This window comes from Lipotes vexillifer, unplaced genomic scaffold (genome assembly GCF_000442215.2).
Source record: "Lipotes vexillifer unplaced genomic scaffold, Lipotes_vexillifer_v1.1 scaffold1396, whole genome shotgun sequence".
NCBI lineage: Eukaryota > Metazoa > Chordata > Mammalia > Artiodactyla > Lipotidae > Lipotes > Lipotes vexillifer.
Genome location: NW_006777671.1, coordinates 762299 through 774900, shown reverse-complemented (window position 1 = coordinate 774900; position 12602 = coordinate 762299). Strand labels below are relative to the sequence as shown.

Sequence of the window (12602 nt, the reverse complement as noted above, 5' to 3'; positions counted from 1 at the left end):
AAAGAGTGTGTCTGAAAATTAGGGATGCAGATAAACATACCAACATTTTACACTCTTAATTCAAAACAACCTAGAAACAAGTCACCTATCTTTCCATATATCCTAGTAAACAAATGCCTCCCGAGGATTTAATTTCTTTTATTTCCAGTCATTACTGACTATAATCATTACAATAAGATTTAAATCACTTGCCTTATTTAAACTGCTTCACTCCTACTGCTAATTCAATTTTTCTTCAGTATTCCATGGAAAGAAAAGGTTCTTTTCAAAAAAGTATTCTCCTGTAAGTAATGTCCTCAGCACATACATAGCATGTTTGCCCAAGAACATTAAAGAATGTATTCTACGTTCTGACTGTGAACGAGCTTTTCTAGAAATGCAAATTTTGCTGTCAATACTTACACAATGGACTACAGTGCATAAGCACTGTTCATGCTCTATTAGTCATTCTTTGGGAAATTTTATTTAAAAAAATAATAAAAGGCCTGCAGTGTGTATAAAGCACTTAGGATACAAAAGACGTATTGTCAGAATATTTGCAGGATCTCCAAAATAGAAAAACAACTCCCCCAAACAAATTAATTACAGCTTATAGTAATTATTTTTTTAAATGCTACACCAGAAACCTGAATTTCTTAACTTAACCAATCTATAGTATAAAAGAGATGACATAAGTGATCTTACCATCATGGCATCTGATTGACAGATGAGAGCCTACATTTTGTATTCTTCTGAGAAACAAAGGGGATCTGAGCTCTGAGACAGCTGGTGCAGTGCATGTTGGCACTTAGTCTGGAAAATCCCCAGGTTCTGAGGTACACATGACCTTGGATGCAGTTTAATTTGTATTATTTTATTTTCAGGTCTATCAACTACATTTCCCTAACTAAAAGTTAGGGCATATTACTTGGTAATGCAACAGAAAGTGTGAAAAACCAGGCTGTATAGAAATGGTTAACATACATGTTTTTCTTCTGCAGAGTATTATTTCTTCAAAGATCTTATCTGGAAATATAAATAAATAGGTAAAACCCAAAGTATTCTAGCCAAAATGAGTGTGTCCATGGGGAATGGGATGAGAATTGGACAGGAGGAGGGACTTTCAGTCCCAGCACCAATCCCAACACCCTCAGCAACTCCTTAAAAGAGTTTCTCAGAACCCCTTCAAAAATCCTGATTCAAACTCTGATGTGAGCTGAAATTAAAACTCACATGGATTCATAAGTAGCCTAGAGAGGAAAAGTTAGCAATTTAGCTGGGAAAAATGGGGCACTAAACTGAAAGTTGAAAGAATAGAGCTCAAAGCACACTACACTGAAATTGCATTTCCTTTTAGAAATGAACACTTCCATCCAAATTGAAGTATAAGGGCAGAAACACTAAAAAGAGGAGAGCTGACCTATTCTGTAAATGCTTGCTCAACAAACACTTTTAACTGGACAAACAATAGAAAACACACGGGGAATTCATGCTTTGATAAATGACCTTGCATGTAATTTTCTCATTCCATCATGCAAATCTGAATTCATTATTAAAACCATGAAGTCACATATCCATTCTTTAGGCTATCTAGACAGACATTTTGTTTTCCCAAGACAGAGAAAAACAAATTATTACTATTAATTGGTCACGACCCCATCAGCATAATGAGATATTACTTTTCTGCACAAACTTCAGTCATATAAGTGAAGTTGACACAGGTGTTTTATTTTGTTTTGTCCTGCACTCACTAAAACATTTTGTAGGAAAATAAGAGCATTCAACGTCTCTTCCTCTTCCTAGCCTGGAATGGTTAAATTAAAAATCTAATGTATTGGCATCATTCTGTGATTTATCCCTTCTTAATTTTGAATACTATTCTCTCTTTACCAGATTAAGCTGGTTGTTTTTTCTTGCTTGTTTTTGCCTTTTCCTCTATCTGTATAAAAAGGATGAGGAAAACATCTCTCTTTTAAAGTACTTTTAGAATAATAATACTTAACGTTAGTATAGCCCTTTACAAATGTCAAAGAGCTCTCATACACATTTATCTTCCATACATATTACCAACTCTGGGGCTAGATTGCCTGGTACTAAATTCTGGTTCTACCACCCTGTTGTGACCTCAAGGAAGTTACTTAACCTCTCTGTACCTCAGATTCCTCATCTATAAAGTGGGGATAATGATAATTCTTATACCTCACAGGACTGTTATGAAAATTAAATGAATATATGTAAAATACTTAAAACAGTGCCTACTACATGGTACACACTACACAGGCATTAACTATTCTTTTAAATTATTGTCATCAGCATAAGTCATCATATTTAGGTCTCACAACGATTCTGTAAAAATAGGACAGCAAGTATCATTTTACCCTTTTTCCAGATAAGGGAATCAGGCTCAGAGAAAACAAGGGACTCATCCAGGCTCATAGTTAAGAAGTAGAATCTGAACTAAAAAACACTGGCCTAAGAAAGTATCAAGGAATACAATGAAGGAATTATACTGTGTGATAAGACTCCTTTTTAGAACCACCATATTTACAATTTTAAGTCTGTGGTTACAAAAAGAGCAAAAAAAAATATTTCATGGGAAGAAAATTTTAAATTACAAAAATAGAGCTTATTAGAAATGAATATGTGATCTTAAAATGTCTTTTTAAAAATCTTACAGTTAAAACATGCCCCAAAATTTCCGGAAAATTGAATAATAGCATTTTATAGTTAAACTCAGTCGTTAATTTGAGAATTACAGAATATTTCAAAGAAAACTGGATAACGACATTTACTAGTGTAAGGTTACAATTCAGTAACTATCAATATACCATACACAATACAATATAAAACACATACAACACTAAAATTAATTCAAATACATATAGTTCAGAAAATAGAATAATTTAGTCCCTCAGAGATATTGTATCAACTACAACAATGGAGTATCATAAATATAAATGACTTCAATTGTTTATGGTCTCTGGTATGGTATACAAAGTATCAGCTTCTGTACAAAGCAAATAAAACCACTCCTAATAATAGCTTATAGAATACAAAGGAAAAAAAACAAAGTTTTAACAGTAACCTGTTCATACTATTTATCAAGCACCTACTATTTGCAAAGCACTATGCTAGCTACCCATCATTCAAAAAGGAAATCAGATCCTTCCTTTTCAGGAGCATAAAATTTAAAGACCACGGCTTCCCTGGTGGCGCAGTGGTTGGGAGTCCGCCTGCCGATGCAGGGGATACGGGTTCGTGCCCCGGTCTGGGAGTATCCCACATGCTGCGGAGTGGCTGGGCCAGTGAGCCATGGCCGCTGGGCCTGCGCATCCGGAGCCTGCGCGTCCGGAGCCTGTGCTCCGCAGCGGGAGAGGCCACAACAGTGAGAGGACCGTGTACCACAAAAAAAAAAATAAAATAAAATTTAAAGACCAAGTAGGGATAGTGCCATGGGGGGAATAAAAGGTTTTTTTCCTCTTCCTGGACTACCAGGGGTTCCCCCCAACCCCAGTGATTTCAAAATCAGAACCAGTCATATATCTGACTAAAGATGAAGAAAAACAGTTGATGTTCTTCAGTTATTTTTTTAGTTACTTTTTTCAGGAACAGTGATGAACTGCCTATGATTTTATAGATATACGCTGTCTGGCCTAATAAAACCCACAACGTGACTTGAAGTCTAGGAGTCAGCAGATGACTTCTGACACTAAATATCTCCATGACTTTGGAGAAAACACCACCAACCATTTCTGGCCTTCTAACTCTTATGGTGCCTTTGGGTAAAGTTATTAAACTTCTCTAGGTCTGTTCCCTCAACTGCAAACTTATAGAGCTGTACTAGAATCCAAAAAGTAACTGGATCGGTGGGGTTCTCACTTTAAGTAAAGACTCCTGGGCCCACTCCCAGTGATTCAGAATGTCTGGCCTGGAACCCAGGAAGCTAAGTGTTCACCAAGCACCACAAGTGACTGAAATGTGCAGGCGGGCCTCAGCCACACTTGAGAAATTAACTACATGATCTCTAATGTACCAACTGTATACAAAGATGACATAACAAGATGACATAACTTATTTCAGAAACAAAGTCTTAGGAATTCTGGATCTAGCTCAATGTTCAGGACATAATCTATGTTAAACAAATACAGAGAGTAAGAAAGGAAGGAAGGGAGCTGGTAAAGACAGAAGGGAAGGCAGGGAGGAGGCTAGCTAGCTTACTGGTCATAGTTCTGCCAAGAAAACATACAGAATGACAGTAAAATTAAAACTGTGCAAAACATACATCAGCAGCTAGAAAGCGAAGACCTCAGTCTCTACACACGTACAATTTTAAATACAACATAACCCCTTGTCAAAGTGCAAAGTACTAAGGAGAAAAAAGCAAAAAACAGTACATGGAAGCCAAAAGAATCATAACGGAAAATTACTGATGACTAAAACTTAGTGACTGTTTTCCCTAGGTAGAAGAGAACAGAATTTTAAGAACTAGGACTTGGAATTGGGACTAAAGTTTGAAGTTACTGGTTAGTCATATGCATAAATTGCATTTGGGGTAATATATGAATTGCAGAAATACTGTTGGCAATATTCCCTTCTGTCCATTTTTTATTTCCATTTTCCCATTCACTTACATTATAATTTTTGAGATGTTTTATCTTCACTTCTGATGATCTTCAAATGTCAATGGCTCTTAACACATTAACTGTAAACAAACACAAAGGAACTTAGGGGAATTCAGATATTTAAGAAACCCTACAGTAAAGTATTCTAAAGTATTCTGTGAAGCCTACAGGGGAGGGAGGGGAGGGAAGAGGCATCATGTTTACTTGCTTTTTTATTTATCTGATGTTCAAAATGTAAAACTATTCTTCTGAATGAAAATGATACTATCCTCTTAATCATCAGGCAAAGAAAAAAAAAATCCTACTTTCTGTCAGAAGAAAAAACATTCAAAGCTAGAGAAAATTCTCTCCAAAGATGGACATTCTGAATTCACTAATGTATTGTATACCTTATCCTTCTCCTGCTCAGCAGTACAGCTGGTCAAGGAAACTCATTTCCTCATCAAGACAACCCAACTGACCTGCCCTGGGACTGCCCTTAACTACCAAGTTTTGCCCTGGAGTTCGGGCACCAGATCGTCAGGTGTGATGAGCTCATTACAGCACAGAAACTCTGAAGTTAAAAATGACTTGGGTTCAAATGTCAAACTGCTCTCCCTAATCTTGTTTTCTCATCTGTAAAATGGAAACAGTAATACTGTTTACTTTATACAGTTACGAGGATTATATGAGAAAATGCATATAAGGGATTTACCACTATGCCTAGCATATAGTAAGCACTCAATAAATGTTAAGTGCTATTATTTATATTATTATTATTGGGACTGTTGATATTAATACTATTAATTGTTTACTACAACAACTTTCTATCACTTGAAAAGCAAAGCTTATCTCAGATGTTCATATTTTTAGGTACTGCCTTTGGTTAAAATGGAAGAGTATTATCCAATACTAGTAACAGAGGACATTCGTATCATATTAAAATTTTATTTTTGACCTTTGCTGCATTTCCTGGCTCAACTCAAGAAAATTAAGGCTCATAATCACTAGCCCATCATCAGCCAAAGTTATTACACCTTTTGCTAATATACACCCTCCTAACAAAGTCCTAGTTGAACAACTATTCACTTGCTGTTTTCAGTAACGGCAATTCTGTTAAGGAGATGGATATATTTGTAACCCATGCCTATTAAACCCTATGAGCACAATGAATAATGCTGTATCAACCCAGAAGAGACTCTTCTACCCTCCTCTACTTATCCCCAAATGATTAAACTCCTCTGTTTGACATTACATGCTTAAAATATTAATATTTAAGTTAGATGGCACAAAAATGCATAAAACACTGAGTTCTCTGAATTTTCAATCAAACCTTTAGGTTGAAGATGTAAAAATAAACACAAGATACCGGCAAAAGCATTCATAAATTAACATAACCCAAAATGGCCTGCTTTATTTCTCTTATAAAGACCAAAGATTTTGAACTGAAATGAGAGAAAATACCTAAGTACGACCTGATGCAATATTCCAGGGGGAGATAAAACACATGGATACATGGCTTGGAAATGAACGCCAAACTGCAGAGGAGTAATCAGTGTAGGCCATCATCCTCATACCACCACTATTTTCAGGCAACTCCTTGAGCTCTTCAAATGAAATAACAGCTGATCATTTCTCATCTGATTTCTATTTGCCTTTCACTTAATCACCTGGCAATTAATAAGTCTATCCCCTTTATGGTCCTAGATTAAGATTATAAAAATCTGGCCCAAGATAATATAAACAAAAAAAAGTAAAAAGCTTAAAAACTCAAAGAGTTTAGAGCACTCCAAGATACAGTTCTCTCTTTCGGTCTGCTATGATATATCATCTCTTTCCAAGCATGTTCTATTATGGTCATTGCAGGCAAATCTAAGAACGCCTTTGGCATAAATTAAGCGTTGTACACTCGAACTGAAAAATATTTTCCTTGCTTTAAGATGATTTATTTGTATACGTGGAAGAAGCTGCTGACTATCTCCAATACCCATTCTCTCCTATTCCTTAGAGATAGACCTCCAATGTCCAGCTCAGAATAAAGCCTCCCAGAAGAGACTACGTATCCTAGCCTCCACTGTGGCTAGGTATGGCCATGGGACCATGATCTGGCCAACTGGATGTAAGTTTAAAGGCGGTATGTGACTTAAAAAAAAGTATCCTTTACATAGAGGAACATGCCTTTCTTCTTCCCTTCCTCCTTCCTTTCGACTAATGAAGATCCAATGGGTAAAGCCTTGCAATAGCAATTTCAGTTTTTGAGCTAACACTGGAATGTAACATACACTAAGTCAGAAAGAGTCTGTGTCCTTGATACTTTATATCAGACCTGTATTAACTATCTCCAGGCTTTTACCGAGGGGGGGAAAAACCACAAAATTATCTGTTTTAAGCCACTGTTAGTTTGATTTTCTGTTATACTCTAAACCTAAATCCTAACTTTAAAAAAATAATAAAGAGTTTTCCAAGTAAGTGTATTTAGGGTTTTTGAAGTGTATAGGTTGAAACATTTTATAAGTTAATTTTTATTATATTGAAAACATAGCATTTGCCCTTATTTAATCTAGACTAAGAAGTACTTAAAGAGGTCAAGAGTTAATCACATCCAGTAAAGAGTATTTGAAAGAAGGAAAGTTCATCAGCAATTACTGATGGGTACTATGTACTTGGCCAGAAGAATTATGAAGCTTGCTCATTAGTGGTCTATAGTGATGACAACATTGGTACATATAGAGAAACACATTAAGAGGGATAAGCACAATCAGTTCTGTTTAATAAAGCTACAGGAAAGGGAATTGAGGTTATTATTTTCATTAAGAGGGCATCTTCTCTAGTCCCTTTAATTTTAAGAACCTTGTATCAATCTTTTCATTTTATATAGTTCCGCTTTTAACCTGACTTCCTGTGGAATGCAGCCTTATAAAATCACTCCCTATCCATATCACCTCTCAAGTTTTAATACTATCCACTGATTTAACTAAATTATAGAGTAGGCCAAGAAATGGCAAGTGCTTTACCTATTCAAAACTAACTTCCTTTAAAAAGAGAAAATATTCTATACTAATCTAGAGAATGGTCAAGTCCTGAATCACATGCAACCTTTGTCCCTGATGAATTTGAATACAATAGCATTAACTGGCAGCTTTCCAAAATAAACTCACTGCTTACTGAACATCTGTATCTGGGTTATTTCCTTCCCTTGGGCATAATCCTTTATTGGTTCAGGTGATGGCCTCCTGGAATTCTTTATAATACTTTTTTAATATGTATGCTACCACTAATGCATCTCACCAAGGATCTATTTTTAAGAAAAGCCTAAAACATATATTCTTGATTTGGTGTTCTTTCTTGTGGCTACGAAAGAAAAAAGCTCAGGAAATTTCCAAAAAGCGAGATACAATAAATCCACAAGAGATGACTTTTACCTCTCACTACTTCAGTCAGTATTTTTACGAAAATGCTCTAAGTAACAGGCTTATAGTAGTTCTAACACAGACCTTAACCTAGTCCATTTCAACTAATATTGATGGAGTTACTAGGCAACAATCAGGAAAAGACCCAAGACAATGCTTCTCAAACTTCAGCGTGCATCAGGATCACCTGGAGGTCTTGCTAAAATACAAACTGCGGTCTCCACCCCCAAAGTTTTTGATTCAGTTAGACCTGAGGTAGGCCCAGGAAATCTGTATTTTAACAAATTCCCAAGGGATGCTGATGCTACTGTCCTGGAACTACTGACCTATATTAATAGAAAACTATTGATGATAGCACAAGGAAGAAAGAATAAAACATACACAGGACCCAGTCTCAGCTTTAGTATTAACTTGTATACTTTTGACTGGTAAGTAATTTAAATGTTCTTCCAGAAAGATATATACAATTACTGATTAGTTCACAAGAATATTGGATCTTATCTAACAGAACTTTAAGGTTCTTTTAGGGTCCTGTTATAATGAAACCCAAAATAAGTAATTTTTAGGCTACCAAAATGTTCAATGTCTGATGCAAGGTGTTAATAACAAGGCCAAGGTTGGAGATTCAACCTATTAGCTTCACTTTGTTCTGTAGCTATAGTTTCTACCACCAATCAGGCCAGCTGCCTCAGAAGACATGCCAAGAGTCAAAAGGAGTATTGGTAAGAATGTGTGATTGGATACAAATCCATCACCACTACTGAAAAAACAACCTAAAACGATATTTCCTACTTACATCACCTCTAAGTAACCTTGGGGCTGAAACTAGAAATGAGACCTTATGACAAAATGTATTTCAGAAATCTTAAAAACTCTCCTACCTCTTCAGGCTGTAAGTACCATCAAAACTCACAGAAACAGAAATCCAGGATCTACTGTTTTCGAATGATAATTTTAAGGAAGACATGCAATTCAAAAATCTAATTAGTTGGAGCTACTCTTTTGATTACATTATGTGCACCTCCCTCTGATTTTTTTTTAATCTAAGTTAAACGTAAATACAGAATGCTCATAAATACTAATGAATATACAGGCTAGAAATCAACTGATAACCCAAAGTCATCTGAGACAAACAAGTGGTACCCAGAGTAATTAGAAAATGAGGATATATATATAGGATGAAAGAAATATACATTAAATAAAATGACTGAAAAAATAAATTAGAGAGAAAGAGACCAAAGTAATCAAGACAGATGGAAAATCCAGTAGGCTAAGGAAACAATGTTGTGAAGACATACAGGAGTGGGCACAGAAAAGATAATGCTGCCAATAAAATAGCTCAGGGTGTCAAGAGGCTTCATGCAAGGGTAACTTCCCAGCTTGAACCTGAAGTTGTGACTTCACAGGCCAAATCCACATAAGAAAACCCTTTTTAATTCTTTGAATAGAAACAGCAAATAAGACAAGTGGGGTGAACATTCAGTCAACATTTCTTTATTCAATCATTCACTGGGCACATATTCAGCACTAGATATATTAGCATGTGATTATGCACTGTAAAAAGTAATCAAAGAAACTCACTTAAGCAGTACATTTTATAACAGTGTACAAAATGGAAAACCAGACTAAGAAGGCAGAATAGTATTTGATACCAATATAGTATCAAATTCTGCTGTATAACTTCTACAATTCTAAGGCTCAGGCCTACCCTGGCTACCATAGCCAGCCTACAGTATTGTTTTATCAATATCCTACACAAGAATCAGAGCAAAACCCACAAGAAGAAAATTATGGAATACAGCCAGATAAACAGTGTGCTGAAGTGAATTTTTTCACAACTCTCTCTCTCTGTGGGGCAGAACATGTGTGATGAATGGACAACAGCAGGATATACAAGAGCTGCTGAACAGCTCACTGAAGTAGACAATACCAAGCAGGACTCACCAAAAAAATTACTTTTTTTTAAGGATGCAAGGTGATGTAATTCCTAATCATATACAGCTGATTAGGAAACTGCTATGTGAATATCATATTAAGAATGAAACTGTTCTTCTGTGACCAAAGATATCAGGCCTATGATGACCTAGAAGGCAAAGCTAGAGCAACAGCAATTCCGAGCTGACTACAGATTTATAGATACATAGGCAGTAGATATATAGATATCAAGATTCAATATACGCTTAGTGTGAACTACAGATCCCACAAGAGCCAGTCACCCAATTTAAACGGAGTGTGTCATTTTCCAAAAAACAATGGGCAACCACATAGGTTACAGTACTATTTTTCAGATTTATATTCTTCCTACTTCCCAGAAGAGTGTAAAACATTTTACAAATTAACACATTTAAACATAATACTTAAACTGAATTCATCTAACAGAAGTACTTGAAGAAATTAAAGATGAGTATATTACCAACTTCAGTTATAAATCTGACTACAGTCTTTTGCCAAATCGAAGATGCATTCATAGTTTCCATTTTCAAACAAATAGGAAATATAATTTTTTGCATAAATTTTCCTTGGAACTAAACTCAGCAGAAATTTGTGAATCGAATGTGTAAAAGACAATCTGTAACACACTGAACAGTATTATTAACTATTATTCTACAGGAGATATCAAAACAATTTCACAAGGCAATTTCCTAATTGAAAATTTGAAAATGAAAATTTCCTAATTGTATAAAACAAAAGCATAACTACAATTTAAGGGTGAGATTTCTGCAGAAGGTTGAGATAATACAGTTCAAGCACCAATATTTTGCTTTATTACAGGCTAACAAAAGTAATAAACTTAATCTGGGTAGCCACTTAACATTGCTTTTATAACCACAGTTGTCCACCCCCGTCCCCCACGTACCAGAATCATCTGTGACTGTTACCCTAAATTAAGTTTAAAATTAGGCTTTCTAACAAGTGTCTACAATGCAGCTTTTCTATAATGTTGATTAAAGAGAATACCACAAACAAGTGTAATGATTCATGAAATAAAAGATATCAAAGAATTTAGCAGGGTGGACTGTATACAGTAGACAATCAAATGTTATTTTTCCACCTTTTAGAGAAGAGGAATAAAAGCTGGCATTTTTCTGTGAAAGTAGAGTCATACTTATATTTTTGTCTGGAGGGGATGAAGCTAACATACTCTAGTCAAAATTCAAGGAGTTCTTAATTTTCTCAAATTCATATGTAACATAATGTTTCATTAAGAAGTTAAAAATATATATATATATAAACTTTAAAGTTGCTGGACTTTTTTTTTGTTTTTTAGAAAATAATTGTGCTTAAGTGGCACAGGTAGGTACATTAGTTTGTAATACTAACAGACATTTATTTAGTGTAATTGCAAAAATTCATAACAAAGGTTATTATCATCAAGTATTACCATTATGATAAAGAATTTTAGAGCTCCAAAGGACCTTACAGGTTTTCTAGATCAACCCCCTTATTTCAAAAGATGAAAAAACTGCAGACTGGAAAGGTTAAATGATACAGGCCAAATCACTAACTGAGCCTAGGACTTTAAAAGAGCCTGAGCCACCTGACTTCCAGTACTTTCTTTCTAACAACACTATGCTGCCTCCTGTGGTTCCAAATCCTCTCCCTTGGATGAGATTACTAGTTGCCTCATTTTTGTTCTTTACATTCTATCCTAAGCCATAGTTGTCATTCGTAATTCTCCCATAAAATTGTAATTTTCCAACCTGTTTTCTGAATGATTTTACAGCTGAGTGTAAATCCCCAGCTTTCTAAATTTCCAAGTAATAAACATAAACTTAAAAAATACTTAAAACAAATGTACACTGTACATAATCAAACACAAAGAAAAATTCTTCTCTCCTGGATAACTCAATATACAAATTTAAAAAAAACAACATTTATTAAGCACCTCTGACAGGCAGGGTCTCTGTTTAATGCTGGTGATATGAAGATGAATACGATCCTTGTCCTCAAGTAGCTTACAGCCTAGTAGAGAAGACAATTAAACCAACAATTACACTGTGCTTGTTAAGGACTCTGAAAACAGCGTGGGCATGTTGCTATGAACGCATTTACGAGAATCTAATTTAGAACGGTGGGTCAGCTAATGATTTCCCAATGAGGTCCCGAACAGCCACAGGAAAAAAAATGGCAGTATCACCCATATCTAGCAGAATCCAAAATGAATTAGAAGAGACAGAGCAACTTCAATTTATTCACAGGAAAAAATGAAAATAGTGTTTTCACAACGGTTTAGTATCTAATAACTCTCTAATAACAACTAGAGTATTTTTCAATGGAAAAGAACCTGATTTCATTGTGGCCATATAACAAATACAGGTCTTCCAATTATTTCTTAATAAAATTTTAAATCATTATTTTAAAACCAAAGGAAAAAACTGAGTCTGAAACACGTGTACATTCACAACAGCTCTCTGCAAAGCTGCACAGTAAAGTCCTCCTCAAAATCCCATCTGGTACAAGAGAAATAACCTGGAGAACCCGTAGCCCAAGAAGGAAGAAAACTACCACTCATTAGTTACTCGGGAATAATGACTTTCAGCTGGAAGATTCAGACCAGAGAAGCACAGTGGTGGGTATTTTTACTTACATTTTAAAGCAAAGTGGGGGGGGG

At 35.4% G+C, this 12602-nt stretch overlaps 1 protein-coding gene across 2 annotated transcripts in view; it reads right to left on the bottom strand.

Moving 5' to 3' along the window:
• The window catches only part of MTMR2 (myotubularin related protein 2), a 109174-nt gene that overhangs the window by 95793 nt on the left and 779 nt on the right, over nucleotides 1–12602 (bottom strand). The window contains exon 2 of one of the 2 annotated variants that reach the window (XM_007451254.1): nucleotides 4611–4681. The exons of the other annotated variant lie outside the window; for it this stretch is intronic. The gene's annotated coding sequence lies outside the window, so the exon portion shown is untranslated. The remainder of the gene's footprint in view (nucleotides 1–4610; nucleotides 4682–12602) is intronic. 2 annotated transcript variants of the gene reach the window in all.